Raw genomic sequence first — 17,449 nt, 5'->3', positions numbered from 1 at the left:
TATGTTAGACAAGGTACAGCCATTCCTCCAAATTCAATACGGTATGTTCCTCTTACTCTTGATACTCCAGTCTCGAATACTGAATTTATTGTTCAAAATCCAATCATTAGAAATATGCAAGGTTGTGTATTCATGCAAACAGCAGTAAATTCCAATAATATGTATTTACCGATAGTAAATCCGGGAAATACTAAGAAATATTTGCAGAAAGGAACACATATAGCTCAGGGCGCTTTATTACCAAAGGACACACAGAAGGCTCATGTATATCTCATACGTAAACTTTACGAACCAACGAAAAAACAAACACGTGAAAGGTGGCCAAACGTCTTGAAAAAATCAAACCATACATAGACTACAGTAAGTTTAATATTAATCCTGATTTAACGCCAGATCAACAAGAGAAAATACTTTCAGTTTTAAAAAGACATCCAACATGTTTTTCTTGGCATAATAAGGATTTCCAAGTTATAGACTGCTACTCTGCTACACTTAATGTAGTAGACAGAGAACCGTGGACAGTTCCTACATATACCATTCCTTTTCGTCTTCGTGCTAAAGTCAAAGAAAAGATACAAGAAATGATTGACAATGGAATTATATCAAAATCAGACAGTTTTTATAGAAACAATCTCATTGCAGTTCCTAAACGAGATTCGAACCAAGTACGTCTCGTCTTAGATCTCAGAGAACTTTCATCCCGTTCAAAACCGGTCAGCGAATTATCCCCTGGTGTTCAGGACATATTAGACCAATTAGCACAGGCTCGTTACTGTATAAAAACTGACATGGAGCAAAGCTTTCATCAGGTCAAATTAGACGAGGCAGATCAAGAATTAACCAGTTTCAGCGTGCATCAATTAGGGTTACCTCACAGTCTCTTTAAAATGAACACTTTACCCCAAGGTTTTCGGACATCAACTTTAATTTTACATAGGATAGTTAAAGATATGTTTAGAGATTTCTCCCCCAAAGAATTTCTTTCGTATGTGGACGATTTAATTTTCTTTGGAAATACGTTTGACGGAATGCTTAGAGTCTTAGAAAAAGCATTGCAAACTGCAGAAAAATTTGGTCTTTTATTTAGTCTAAACAAAACTCAATTTGGAGTACAGAAATTTAAATTTCTTGGATACATAATAGATCAGGGCACTATTTCACAGGACCCTGACAAAGTCAAGGCATTAACTTCATTGGAACGTCCGAAAACTCCCAAGCAGTTAAAAGCATTCTTAGCTGCATTGCAGTATAACAGAATGTTTTATAACAAACTGTCAATAGTTGCCGCCCCATTACACAAATTTGCTGCAACAAAAGAAAAGCTGTTGAAGTGGACCCCAGAATTAATTGAAGCCTTTGAGAAATTAAAACAAATGGTCACTTCAGCCCCCATGTTACAAATTTACAACCCGTCCGCTGAACATATGCTCGTCACAGATTCCAGTTCCATTGGCTGTGCTGCGGCGCTTCTGCAGAAACTTCCTAATGAAAAACATTGGTCTATTGTGCAATTTGCTAGCGCTACTCTCCCACCTAGAGTAAAAGCATACCCTATTTATTATGCTGAACTTTTTGCAGTGTTTTTCGCTCTTCGTAAGTTTTACAGATATCTCATAGGTGGACACTTTACTATTTTGACAGACAATTTGGCATTAGTGGCTGTCAAGAAAACTACAAATCTCACAGCACAAATGGTCAGGTGGTTAAGTTACATACAAATTTTTGATTTCACTATTCGCCACATTAAATCCAAGCAGAATGCCCTTTGTGATTATCTTTCACGCCATCCTTTAGATTTATCCCCGGAAGAATATGAAGAAATAGAACCGGAAGAACATCCCTATGCTTTCTTGGTTTTAGATAGTAATACTGATATAGCTCAATTACAACGTTCAGATCCGAAATTTTCTAAAATATACAGGGTGTTACAAAATAAGGAGACCACTCATCCTAAGTATGCACTTTGGTCCAAGCAATATCAAATACAAGATCATAAATTATACAGAATCATTTATACACCAGCAGAAACTAAATTACGACTATGCATTCCAGATTCATTGAAAGATACAGTCTTTCAAGAATTTCATTCAGACACCCATCCTGGTTTTCATAAGTTAAAATTTCTAATCAAAGATAGATATTATATACCTAACTTACAAAATTGGCTCCGTTCAAAATTAAATGGATGCATAGAATGCAATAAATTTAAGCGAAATTTTCGCCCTAATGATATTCACATACAAACACATCAGCCGTCAGTACTCTTTGACACCTGGTTTGTGGATGCTATAGGCAAATTACCCATGTCAAATGGTTACAATTATATTTATGTGGCTACAGAAGCAGTAACCTCCTATGTAGTGGCTAAACCTGTCAAAGATATGACTACTGATACATTTCTCCAATTTATATATGAGAATATCATTTTGCAGTATGGTTCGCCAAAATGCATACATATGGATAAAGCTCCGAACCACACCGCCATTAAAGTACAGGAATTTTTTAAATCACTAAATATTCAGGCAAGATATGCGCTTCCCGCATCACATCGCTCCATTGGCTCTGTAGAGGCAGCAATCTCCAAAATTCAATCTGCCATTAGGTTTTTATCTAAATTAGACCATTCCACATGGTCTCAGTATGTCCAACAAGCTGTAAGTGTTTGTAACAATACGCCACTGACACAATCAGGTACACCTCCTTTCACATTACTTTATGGCCAACAATACAGATTTCCCATAGATAATATCTTACAGATACCTACAAATAAAGAGGACCAAGACAATAGACTATTACAAATTGATGAACTCATGTCTTTGGTTCATTTCCATAAACATAGGATCTTTCAGCAATTAAAATCCAAAGCTCAAAATAAGCCCAGGGATTATTATTTAGGAAGTCAGGTTATGGTTAACAAAATGCACACAAAGAAGGGTGAGTCACCATCAATGTCTGCACTCTATACAGGACCACATACAGTGAAAGCTAAGTCCTATCACAAAAATGAGTATATTATAGACATTAATGGTACATTGCAACCCATAGCCATAGATCGTTTAAAGCTTTACATCCCTGATACATCTCCAGATCCTATTTTTCAAGCCAAATATAGAAAATACATGGCTAATAGTGTACCCAAGTAGTATTATAACTATAATGTACATAGTAGATACATATATCTCATTTCTATGAGTACTTCTTATATCTCTTATAATTGCTATATATATGTATATTTACATGTAACATTGAAATGTTATACATTTCCTTTAGGTTGAGATGAGAGATGAAAAAAAGTTAGTTATTCTGTTACGTTATTGTTTCATATGCTTTCTTTCTAATTGCAATATTTTAATGCACAGACATACTTATTTCAATATATATATATTTATATTTAGTATTTGTATATTTAGTAATATATTTAGTTCATACATAAAATATGTCTATAAATAGTTTAGAATATAGGTGTAATAACATCCTCCCCCCTACTCTTACAATCCTCTCCCCTATAATTAGTACCACCCACCCCAATATAGATCTAGTACCTACTCTATTCTTCAATCTTTCCTATGACTCAAACAACAGAGTTTGATTGACAAGTTTATGGGTATTTTAGGTCTAAAAAGAAATTTGGTTCAAAGAATCGAAATTAGGTTAACATTACTTCCTAAAAGGAATTTTTAAAGGTATTACATATCTCAATTTATTTATTTTCAATAATATGACAGAAAGTCCTTCAGTTCTTCCATATTCATCATATTGCGGAACTTAACATGTCAATAAAGGTTATTCCTTCTTCTTATATATAGTTTCCCACTCACGTCACTTCAATTCTGTTATTTCTATATTTCTATTTCTATAACGGCATTTCCCGTTATGCATATACTTCAATGAAATTTCTCCGAAGTGTGCGTGGTTTATTTCAGAGCCAGTTTTCTTTCAGATCTGTTGAATAACGTATGTATGTAATAAATCCTCTTTCCCCTTATCCCATTATATTCGCGTTTTCACACCCTATATCCTAATCCCTCTCACTCATGTATATATATTATTTAAAATATCAGTCATTAATCTCTCTCTCATCTCTCCTCATTCTACACGGCTCCATGCCATCGCTCAGCTGTATCCAGCCTCCGAGATGATCTCGCTTCCAGAGATCACAGATGTCTACGTAATAAGGACGACCAGTCACGATGATTGACCGCAGACAGCAATCTACACAGCATTCCTGATACTTCAATTGTCATCAGCAGCATACCAGGCAGTCAACGTTCCAGTAACCAGCAGGTGTTTCCAGTGGTTCTCCAGCAGACGCCTCATCGAAGTGGACTCAGCATGGACACGAACCAGTCATCTCCAGTGATCCAGTCCCACCTGATGGACCCCAGTTCAATTTCCCACCCCACCCCCATGTGTTTCACTCATTACATTCACAACAAGACGCCACAAACTATCGTCTTCGACTATCGTTTGTGTTACATCTTGTGATCATCATCTCTCTCCAGCATCATGGTTTGGTAGCTAGCACCCTTGCAGATGACCAGCGGCAGTATTGACATCTTAAGACACCAGTTCGCAGCCAGGGTTTCCGTCATCCGACATGGTGTTCAGTGCAGTCATCCCACGAAGAGCTGGCCTCTCAACAAGGATGCTCCCTGTTACGTCGCCCCTGCCTGATACGCAGTCAGCGTGATTCTATGGAGTCGCGACCATGAGAATCAGCACGCTCCTGTCCAATGGTTTCGTCTCTTACCAGATGCTCCATTTCTCATGTCACCGATCATCACAGTTTATCATCAAAGGAAGACGTTCCTTCTCAGCCGATCCACTTTGCTGTTTCTTCACTGTCAAGGTCAACTTTCTCCAAGACAATGAACTCGGTTTTCAAGTCACCGTTAACCTTTATGCTTCTATGTTTATAAACACTAGTGAAGTGCTTTTCAGAAAGTGAATGTGTTTTCATTTTCGTTTTCTCTTCCCAGTGTACTCACTATATACAGTATACATTCATCACTTCGAAATTTTTGAAATATTAAAAATATTATTCTTTTTTTAATTTGATGCTAAAACATTCAAATGAAAGAACAATTTTAGCAGAAGATGCTATGTTATGATTATTTTATTGAAATATTAAAAAAACTTTTTTATATGAATGTACGAACACGAACTTTTCAATAGTGTGGTACTAGAGAAGAATAACAAAATACGTCATGAGACAAATAACAAAATACGTCATAAAACAAATAAGTTGTTTGTCACGTAGTTCACTCTCTCCAACCAGTATATAAGCTTCGGAAAATTAGAACTTTTATGAATCTCTCAAACAGACATCGACTCAGATCTTACATCATACTTTGCGTCTCGCATTTGGACTAGAAGCCACGACGAAGATGGTCAACATTGAGTTGAGAGAGAGACCTCCGAACTACACATGTAAGTTTCATCCTTTTGAATAATTTCAGTCTCTAAGAAGAAGTAATTTCTTCTATGGCAGTCTCCTGCTAAAGGCCTCATTAATAACAGATTCTTAAACTTTGCTTTATTTGTTAATTTCTTTATTGTAAATCACTGCAGACTAACTTGAGCTCATTTATTATTAACATTTGATTTATTATGTCTGCATATTGTAAAGTAACATTTTATTCTTTGTAATAAATTTATATTATTAAATTAAACACATGTGTAAATCCTGTACTTTTTGGACTTTACGTACAGCAAACGTGTAACTGAAAAAGTATATTTCATACGTACTTTCCGTTTAAGTATTCCGAACAGCGGCGGCCGCTGAAGGGGAACCAATGTGCCGTGCCACTACCACAAATAATACAAAAAATAATATAAATAATATTTGTATCTTACTAAATAATAAACTTTTTAATTTTATGCACAATACTTTACTTGCAACGTCATCATTGCTCACGAGAAGCTGGTTTGAGTCGCGCTCAGTGATGAGTGATTGAATGCGCTCAGAATTACTCGCACGCTAGCAGTACAGTTGTGCCAAGTTCTCCCGTGCTCTCCCGACTGTTCTAAAAATGGTTTGTGCGCATGCTCGTTAGTTGGCGAGCAGGAGGAAAGCACGGAGAAATAAGCAGCGTCTTGTGCCACGATCAAAGGTGCCTCGAAGCGGGAGATTTGCTTCGTCTTATGTTTTGATGCTCTAGGAAAGGGGGCTTTGGTTTGGAGTTAAGTCGCCTCGAAATCTAACACGTGACTCCTGATTCACTTGTTCCTATTGCAGTGTTTCCAAACTAGTTACTTATTTCATGCCAATATGTACCATCTAGATTTGACCCTCCCAAAAATCGATTTGCAATTTATTTCGTTATTGTCTTGTCAACCCAGGTATGATCCCCCCCTGATTGAAACCTAAACACATTGTGCTCCTGAGTGTTTGTGGTGTTGAATGTGGTGTGTGTAGACCTATAATATATTTTTGAGAAGTTTTGATGCTGAGTATTTAAGTGTAGTGCTGTTTTCTTCTTTCTCTATATTTGTAACTATTTTCCATGAAACCAGAACAATACATTACAATGAATGCGGCAAGTAATTTAGTAAAATATCCGTTTTCATCTCTATCATATGACGACAAACTAACTGGAAGCAGGAAATTTAGGAAAGCAAATGCCTAATTTAAAATTATGTGTTAAGCAAGTGATCTGTAATAAGGAAAGATCGCATCAATTTAACATGAACATATATTTGAAAAACAGTTCGAATTTGTGGTGTGATGTAGATAATCCTTTATTTTGTTTTCCGTGTGTGTTTTTTTTTTTTGGGGGGGGGGGTTCGCAAGCTGGACAAAATCTGTTTTATGTTTATAATAAGTTTACTGTAGGCACAAACAACTTCATTCTAGATAACTCTCTCTCTCTCTCTCTCTCTCTCTCTCTATATATATATATATATATATATATATATATATATATATATATATATATATATAATGTGTGTGTGTGTGACTGTAATAAAATATTGTTACTCGTGCCTTTACATGTACTCTTTTTTACGGATATGCGCTTATTTTTTGTGTACGTTTTGGCACTACCATATCATATACTCACGAGCCGTCACTGATTCCGAATAAACGTATTTTCCGTACGAACGAAAGAACTATATATTATAGGCAGTGAGGATCTCACATACATATAGCTGACGTATGTAACATACGAATATATATGTAATATACGGAGACTATTAGATGTCATACATCCTGTGTATGAGAAGGTCAATAACATCATTTACGTTGTCGTATGTACAAGTATTAGTGAATGGCAGCCATCTTTGTTGTCGGTGGAGTGCCATATTTTGCATTTGCAAGCGTTTACGAAAACTACAGTTGCTAAGGATGTACGAATCAGACGAACACCAAACAAAAACGAATCTCTAGAGAAGAGAATAAGGTACACGAAGAAGATATACACTTGCTTCTAAATAAATATGCAGGGTTGCAAACCAACACATTAAATCCCTAGAAAAATACAGAAAATTACACTTTTAAAGGGGCTGTATTTTGGAATGGCATAAAGTGGGGGGTTCATAAGTTTTGAGCTGAATACTATTGCATGTAAGGAGTCTGCGGAAATATCAACACCCATGATACTACTGGCACCATCGATTTATGGGGGTTCGAAAGTGTAAGTTTGTGATTTTGATGCCATGTTTGGGGCGTAACATCTCAGGAGGGCAAAGTGCTAAAAATTTCTGCTTAGGCCACAAAGAAATTCTGTATGTGAATAAACTATTGCAAAAAAAATCATAACTGATATAACATGGAAAAAGAAGTAAGGACATGGTAAAAACGCGAAGAAAGCACGTGCGTAACGATGGTCATAGCCGGGAAAAATTTAAATGCTTTGATATGTTTCATGCTAGATCTCAAAACCTACGGATTGTTCAGCAATTAGGCGCGCTTTTGTTTGTGTTCAGTTGTGCAAAAGCTTGCAAGTGGCCTTTGTTCCATCTTTCTAGCTCCATGATCGTTACCACATTTATATGGTAATGGATTTAGCTCCCCCTTGCACCCACGACATCCATCGTCAAACTGGACTGCTGTATTAAGGCACTTAATGTATCAGCAAAGTATCATTAAAATCCAATCCCAGTTACGGAAGTTAATGTGTTCACAATGTTGCGTTACACCTATCTATCCTATCCTGCTGAAAATGGTGTATTTGTGGAAAATATTTAAAATGATTGTTGTTTCCCTTCTCTTCTATAGCATTACAGCAATAACTTTTAATAGCTTTAATTACAGCAAGTTCTCGCAATTACACTATTTAAGCAGTGTTGCAAATTTCAGCAATATTTATTATATCTTCGAAATGATTTTAGATATCGAAGTGTTGTAAACGGCAAAATAATTTACATATCCATTATAAACCATACAAGTAACTAGATATAATACTTACTTCAATTTTTTTTCGAAATAAAGACTTTCAACAAAAATTAAAAGATAGTGTCTGATGAAGCCAAAGTATTAGTTGGCGAAACTGTAACACGTATGTAGTTTTTTATGTGAATATATTGTTTTGCTCAGCAAATAGTTTGTTTGTGTTTAAAAATTAAAAGTTTCAAGCCATGGTAACTTCGTTCCTATTCGTTCGAAGCAAGTCATACCATAATCATGGTATCCAAGACTAAAGTACTTTCGATGTGCATTAATCTGTGCATCTCCGTTATGCTGTATTTGTGTTAGAGGTTTCCGAACTTTGAATGTTTGTGATACTATAACATCCTTAGTTTGCTACACTGAATGTTAAAGTGATATTTTAAGTTTACGTTTGACACATGTAATAATCTGCCGTAGTGCCATTTGAAAAAAAAACTTTATATTGGTTTGGCAACACTGTTTGCTGGGTCTTTCTGTTTAATACATACATAGATGTTCCCCTCGTTATACTTGCTTCGTGCAAAGTTTCGCTTTTCTCTGTTTTGATTTGTCCGTTATAACGGATGATCAAGATGAATTGTCCACCCTTAGACGTATCCACCGGAATATACAATTTCCGGTTTCAATGATAATTGCGAAAGAGCAAAAATGGTGAAAGAAAGCAAGAAAAAGTTCCTTTGAGATGAATTTAGTGTTAAAAAAAAAAGAATTTAGTATAAAAAGTGTATAGTGTAAAAAGTTTTTAGTTTAAAGATAGAATTTAGTATAAAATGAATTTAGTGTAAATACGAATTTGGTGAAAAAGAATTTAGTTTAAAGAAATAATTTAGTATAAAAAGAATTTATTGTAGAAAAAAATTAGTTTAGAAAAAAATAGTGTAAAAAAATTAGTGTAAAGAGGAATTTGATGTAAAAATTTTACTTTAGATAAATAATTTAGTATAAAAGGGAATTTAGTGTAAAAAGTATTTAGTTTAGAAAAAATAGTGTAAAAAGAATTTAGTGTAGAAAGGAATTTGGTGTAAAAAGAATTTAGTTTAAAGAAATAATTTAGTATAACAAGAATTTAGTGTAGAAAAATTTAGTTTAAAGAAAAATTTAGTGTAAAAGAATTTAATTTATATAAATAATTTAGTATAAAAGAATTTAGTGTAAAAAGGGTTTTGTTTAAAGAAAAAATAGTATAAAAGAATTTAGTGTAAAAAAGTAATTTGATTAGAAAGAATTTAGTTTAAAAAATAATTTAATATAAAAAGAATTTATTGTAGAAAGAATTTAGTTTAAAGAAAAAATAATGTAGAAAGAATTTAGTGTAAAAAGGAATTTGATGTAAAAAGAATTTACTTTAAATAAATAATTTAGTATAAAAGGAATTGTGTAGAAAAAAATTAGTTTAAAGAAAAATTTAATGTAAAAAGAGTTTAGTGTAAAAAGGATTTGGTGTAAAAATAATTTAATTTATATAAATAATTTAGTACAAAAGAATTTAGTGTAAAAAGTATTAATTTAAAGAAAGAATTTATTGTAAAAGGAATTTAATGTAAAATGGAATTTGATGTAAAAAGAATTTAGTTTAAAGAAATAATTTAATATATAAAGAATTTATTGTAGGAAGAATTTAGTTTAAAGAAAAATTTAGTGTAAAAAAGAATTTGATGTAAAAAGAATTTACTTTAAATAAACAATTTAGTGTAAAAAGTATTTAGTTTAAAGAAAGAATTTATTGTAAAAGGAATTTAATGTAAAATGGAATTTGATGTAAAAATAATTTAGTTTAAAGAAATAATTTAATATATAAAGAATTTATTGTAGGAAGAATTTAGTTTAAAGAAAAATTTAGTGTAAAAAGAATTTGATGTAAAAAGAATTTACTTTAAATAAACAATTTAGTATAAAAAGAATTTAGTGCAAAAAGTATTTAGTTTAAAGAAAGAATTTAGTATAAAATAATTTAGTGTAAAATGAATTTGGTGCAAAAAGAATTTAGTTTAAAGATATAATTTGATATAAAAAGAATTTGGTGCAAAAAGAATTTAGTAGTAAAAAATAGTATGAAAAGAATTAGGTGTAAAAGGAATTTAGTGTAGGTTGAGTGTTGGATATAATTCTTTTATTATTACCTTATGTAGCAAAAATCTATCACTTCTGGTCTGAATACTATAAAGGAAGAAGATTGGTTGGTGTTTAGTGTTCCTTTCAGCACCGCAGCTATATGGAACATGGAACTTCAATTTAAGGTGTAATCCAAATCACAGTTTTACACTCAAATTTCAAGTCTGTTGCAGCAGGAATCGAACCCGGAACGCCATTCATCAAACCCCGCGTGCTAGCCAATAGTCCAGCGTAGAAGCTAGATGAACAAGGATAAGAGATAGGAAGAACCGTTTTATAATTTAAAGAAAAAGGAAAAAACGTATTCGACGTTTTGTAAGCTCTGTTAAATTACATGAATTCATTGATTTTTCGTACAAAAAGTAGATTTCGCAAACAAAGAACTCTTTACATGTTTCATAACACACATTTTCTCTAACAAGTCTGTCGTTATATTTATTGAGATCTTTTTTACTTGACTTCTGCGAAGGTGAAACGACGTTAAAGTTTTGCTCGTACATACAGTACATATATGTTGATAAATTTACTTTACTTATTACAACGTAAGAGCAGTGATGCCAATTTAGCTTATTTTTTTTGCTAAATCTAGCTTATTTGGAGAGGCATTTAGCCATACAAATTCACGAAATGCTTATAGCTTCAAATATAGCTTAATTTATGAAACTCTTTTGCAATTTTTGTCCTTTTTATTAACCGTTAAATAAATTCTAAAATAACTTTTTTCTTTGAAAATATTTTTTTTTTAATTAGCCTATTTGTCATTAATATCATCGTATTGATTTCTCTAGACAGAAGGTATTTTATTACCCAAAAAACATTTTTTTCATTCTTCTTCTTTTTCCCCACCCACAGATTTACAAATATTTAACAATATTTATTGACTCAGAATTTCAATGTCCCTCCTGTAATGGCCCCATTATTTGCTACTATTTAATTATCTTAATTTTCACATTTCATTACAAGTATGAAAGTTTTCTAATACAAATTTAGTAAACTGTTTGTTTCTGCAAGCTACAAAGATTGTATTTGTTTATTAAGGAAACAAATAGGGTATCTAATTAAATTTAAAACTCTCAATGCAATCATGATGATTCATGTGGATGTACGGGGTAATAAGAAGTGTTTGTAAGAACTATGACCTGCGGAAAGAAGTACTACTAAAAATTGGGACAATGGCAGGCTATATAAACACAACCAATCCACAATCCAACGATAGTGCATCCAGTTCCAGCGCCTAGGCTAAATGCGATGTTATCGATGATCACTTATTTCAATTAAACTGATAATATGGCTGTTGATTTTCACAAATCAGATGAGTTTATGGATTTTATTGTAATTTAAGGTCATGTATGTTCCTTGTTAGTCTTCAGCGAATAAAATTCAACATTTCAAATTGTACTATAACTCACTTCTAATCCTACAAATCCAAAAAAGGGGTTTTAAATCTACAATATGGGTTATAGATTAGCAGTTCAAAATCTAGCCATATTTTGTGTGAAAAAGCTTATTTCTGAAGATCATCTAGCCTACTTCCTCGAGAGGTTGTTGGCAACACTGCATAAGAGATAGCAAATGGCTAAATAGAACACCTCATAGCAACCGTTCTTAACTGCATGGCTTTTCGATGTGTTTGCAACGCGTTTTTATGGCTCATGAGTACGCTTGGAATACGCTGACCATGTATTTAAATAAGGATGGCTAGTAACAATGCACTGCAAACGCAAAAGCAATATAAACGCGCAGAATACGTCGGCTCGAGTGTATTTAGTGCGTTTCGGAACAATAGACCGACTGCTGTTTCGGAATCAGTAAAATATATCTACACGAAGGCGGAAAAAAAAAGTAAAGACGTGTTTCCAGTTAAGGAAATTTTAGCAAGAAAGGGCTGCTTGGAAGATGCTTTGTGCAGAGAATTGGAACTAGAATGTTATAAAGTATGTGAATGTATAACAAAAGAAAATTCACAAAAATACAAGGAAATTCCAAAAAATTAGCTGATCACAGAAAAAATCTATGTAACATAATAGCATTATGTATCGTGATTCGCATTAATTAGAATAAGGGTGTGGCAGTATGGCCTGGAAACTCTGACTGGCTGAAAGTATAACTCTAGCGAAAGTAAACTTACCGAGTAGCCACCTAGGTCACGTTCGCTGCGGGGGGTAATGAATCGGAAATGCATTCTCGTATAGCCATAGTCTTAATTTGTGCACATTGGTGGTATCACATTTCTGCCAAGATACTGACAATTGTTTATGCTGATCAGATAAGTTGTATATGACTAAACCAAAGATTTCTAATCTTCGGTTACCATTAATGACACTTACATAAATTGCAAACACCTAGCACAACGGTTTCTGTTATTTCACATCCAAGAGTAATGTCTTCAAATATCTTTAATTTTGTTACTAGCACTTGTGAGTAGGGCTGTTCCGATAATCGAGTAATCGATAACAATTCGATAAAATTTCAAAACCGTTTCATCGATAAAGAATTTTAATTTTATCGAATTATCGAACTTTCGAGACTCACGAAATGATCGAGACTCCCGAAATGTTCGAGACTCTCGAAATGTTCGAGACTCCCGAAATGTTCGGGACTCTCGAAGTGTTCGAGGTACTCGAAATGTAAGAAACATTAGACAACTTCGAGACACTCGAACTGTTCGAGAATCTCGAATTGCTTGAAAACAGCAAATACAGAAATATATCAATATGATCGCATTTGTCGAGTCGCTTGAATATTTAGAAAAGTTCGGGATTATTGGAGTGTTCGAAAGAAACGATGTATTATAGGTTATCATAGTTGTATATAATATGTATTACATATATGCAGAGTGTTCATTTTAAAACTTCTCTCCTTAGCAATGTAGTGAAGGAAAAGTTTTATCCCCACAGATCTGTACAAGGTTTAAGCAGTCTGTCAAAAGAGAGAAAGAGGAAGAGAAATTAGGCATCACCCGAATGGAATTGGAATCCAAGACAACATTAGTCTACTAATAGTCACTTTGCCCATTGCGCCAATAACGGAGCAGGCAGAAAAATAATTTTACATATGATTTCGACAAATACAACTTTGCAATAACTTATCAGATGAAAAAAGTTGTTTGACTAGTTTGGCTGCAAGAAGGAATCATTGGAGAGGTGAAGGAACCGAACTGTTCATCACTACTTTTGATAATACCCGAAACTTCGATAATACTCGAAATGTCGATAGTACCCGAAACTTCGATAATACTCGAAATGTCGATAGTACCCGAAACTTCGATAATACTCGAAATGTCGATAATACCCGAAACTTCGATAATACCCGAAACTTCGATAATTTCAAATACTCGAACGGTTTCGAGTAACCGATGACAACTCGATAAATTTTCACTCCCGAAGTTCGATAGGTCTTCAGCCTTATCGAACACCCCTACTTGTGAGATCAGTCCAAATACCACTCCAGATCTTGTCTATTTTCCGTCTCAAACAAATCTGCGTAATTCTATTTCATTCATTATAGATTCTGTTTTTACCATGCCTTGAAGATAGAAGTGCACTGATTCCACTTCCAGCGTATCCAGCGAATTTGGGGCCAGCGGCATGATCATTCATCGAATTCAGAAAAAATGCAGCTTTCAATTTCCTGTTTTTTCTGCTCGAACAAAATTATAAATAATTTAATCCTGACGATGATACTGAACCCATATTTTTCTGTACAAGAAAATTGTTGAAAGTTGGTTATAGTTTGGCTTATTTACAACAAAATAATTTCCAAATGCTCATTTCTGTAACAGATCTGATTTCTTTATTTTCAGTTACCTTCTTGTATATTGTAACCAAGTATTCCACATCTCCAGCTGTTATACGACCACTCAAACATTTTTCAAGAAGCAACGACATTCTTATAGCTTTTTGCGTCAGTTGGTGTGTGCACGAGTACCTCGAGCATATGCTTGTCCTGGCATCATGTGTGTGACCGGGGTTTTATAATAATCAAGTTGCTAAATGTTCTAACACTTTTATAACAACTAAATAACAAGGAATATACATTAAATTAAGCTTGTATATTATATTAATTATATATTCTATATAGGGGAAGATGGGGTAATAAGAGACATAATAGACAAAATGGCTGGTACTTTGGTTTATCATCAGAAAAAACTGAAAAAAAATCCACAGCTTACTGTATTTTTCTGTGTAAAAGCCTAAAAAATCATTGCTTTTAGGCAACTTCTTTACCTTCCTTTCTGCTTTACGAAAAGAGTCTACCAAAATCTTTAGGCATCTAAAGTCAATTTTTTTCGTGAAGAACTTAGTTTAGTTTACATCTTGGTTATAAGTGTTTCCTTAACAAAATTGTTCCATAAATTTGTACAGCACTAGTGATATTTCAAATTGGAATTGTTCGTTTTTCACTCATAAATGAGCTTACCAGACTATGCGTGTCCCTTACTACCATTTTTTTCTTTGTTTTGTCGGGGAAATATGACATATCCATTTTGTCTTTCCAGGTTCACGAACTGAATATTAAAATTCCATTGGCCTCCTCATGATGATATTCAGGAAGTGAATAGTGTTTATCTTTTGTGGTCCTGTAGTTTTATTAGGAAATGATCCGTTCATTGTTAAAAGAGCAGAACTTGTAAATATTAAGAGGCTTTATTCTATTAAAAAGAGAGAATATTTGGTTTAGAAAGTTTTGGTCTAGGGCTATTTTCTGTTTTAGAGCTCAAAGTTTCATTCCATTATTGTTAAAAGTATTCACACATGCTATTTATCATTTTGGTATAGCCTATTTAATGTTGAATAGCCTACTGTGTAAGACGTCACAGCATAAAGAGTTGCTTTACAATATAGGCCCTATCCTTTTAATAATAAAAAAAAGGTTGTTGTGACTACAATGTGTAATTTTGTTATTTCAAATTGTTCAGAATGAGTGAGAAACTTCACAAATTATGAAAGGCTGTAAATTGTATAGTTTGTAATTAAAAGCATTCAACTTTGAAGTACGACTTTCACTAACCTTAATTTTCACATGGCAATTAACAGAAAAGTAGCCAGAATAAAAACACGTAAAAAGGTAGAGCAATAGAATATATCTTAGGCATGTCTCTTACAACCCCAGTTTAATAATAAGGCACAGCATGAAAGAAATCTGGGCAGCGTCTCTTATTACCCCATACGGGTAATACTTGAAAACTGATAACATTTTATATTACTTGTGACTTGAAAACTGATAACACTTTAAATTACTTCTGGCTCTTATTACCCCAATTGCATTGTATCTTATTATCCCAATTGCATTGTATCTTATTACCCCATCTTCCCCTACATAAATAGTATAAGAATGGTTTAATTCATTTTATGTGGTTATATTTTCTTCTAGCTAGTGAATGATGAACATGTTTGAAATTTTCTTTACGTGAAAATAGTGTCTTAAGCGGAAATAAACTAAATTTCAAACTCTACAACATTTTAAAAGATGATGGCATATTTTCCATGTAGGATTTTTTTTGTCACGTGAATAAGGGGATCCTAAAGATCATATCTATCAAAAAATAGCTTTCTACCAGTTTTTTCCCTTCTTTAATTCTGATTTTATATTTTCCTGGACTAATAGTAGTTGCTAATGAGGAAAGCGTTAAATTAATAAAATGCTCGCCCCAGCTTCTTCGACAATACTTCGACGCTTCTTCTCTGTCCTACTAGACTCTTCTGCAACCTCTACAGTACCGTGCCGTGGAGAGGGGGCGATGGTCCCGGGCGCCGTAGTAAGGGGCTGCAAAATTCGGGAGGAAAAGATAAAAGATATATATTGTAATATTCCATGTGATGTAAACAAACAATTGCACATGTCAGTGTTTACAAACACCCCCCACGTGGTTCGGCAAAAAGACTTCACACCAGAGGGACCTACAATCACTTGCGGACGACGGCTTCTAGCCCCTCCCACGGAGCAGAAGACGACATCGGAGCAGCAGCGCCACCGCCACCCAAGGAATCCTATAAATTGGATGGAGAAAGGCAAAAAAACTGGTGACCCTCTACTGTCTGCTTCGGGACTTTAGTAGTAACCTAACCCCAGGGCCACTAGTCTGCTTTGGGACTACGCCTATCCTTTCTCCTGGCTTAGCCTGCTCGGGGCTCTGACTGGGAAATCCAACCTCAGCCGCTTAGCCTGCACGGGACTCTGCAGAGATCCTGTCTGTGACCTTACGGTCAAAGACCACCTATAATTAACCTTTGATATTAGAGAGATTAATTTGTACAGTATTTTGTGGAAATACTTTTTATAGAGAAATTTTATAATAAAATTGGTAGTGCGAGATCGATTCCGCACACTCTTTCTATTAACCTCTACCTATACATATACCTATATGGGACAGAGTTTTACAATATAAAATGGAAGGAAGCTCAAAATCAAGGAAATACAGCGTTTAACTTTGAAGATTTTCTTACCCTTCGCGCCAACCATGGTGGAGCTTTGCATATGTTCTGTTGACACCACTCATATGTACGGGGGAGGAGGGGGTGCACACGGGTCGGTACTGCACATTTAGTACCGCACTCCTCTTGAATCAACACAGGTAGTAGCTAAACAAAATAGCATTTCTTATAAGGAATTAAATGGCATTAAAAAAAGATGTAACTATGTTTCGAGTCATTACCGACACGTGAAGATGTGAAGAGGCTTACAGAAAACGACTTTTCTTTTCTTTAATTTTTTGGATCAGAAGATCCAATATATTTCAGACAAAAATTTTCTTGTAGGCTCTATGTCTGGAGAACTACATATAGTGTAGCCAAACCTAACTATCACTTACCTCAGTATGATGTGGTTATTGCACAAAAAGTGCGAAAACTCGATTTAGGGACTGTTCAAAAATTTTGTGGCCCCTGATCCCAAAAATCCAATATACTTGGTTCAATCAAAAATTTTTCTTGTAGTCCTTATGTCTGG

The sequence above is a fragment of the Thermobia domestica genome, chromosome 18, assembly GCF_964235325.1.
Source record: "Thermobia domestica chromosome 18, izTheDome1.hap1.1, whole genome shotgun sequence".
NCBI lineage: Eukaryota > Metazoa > Arthropoda > Insecta > Zygentoma > Lepismatidae > Thermobia > Thermobia domestica.
Note: the sequence above shows the minus strand (reverse complement) of the source record.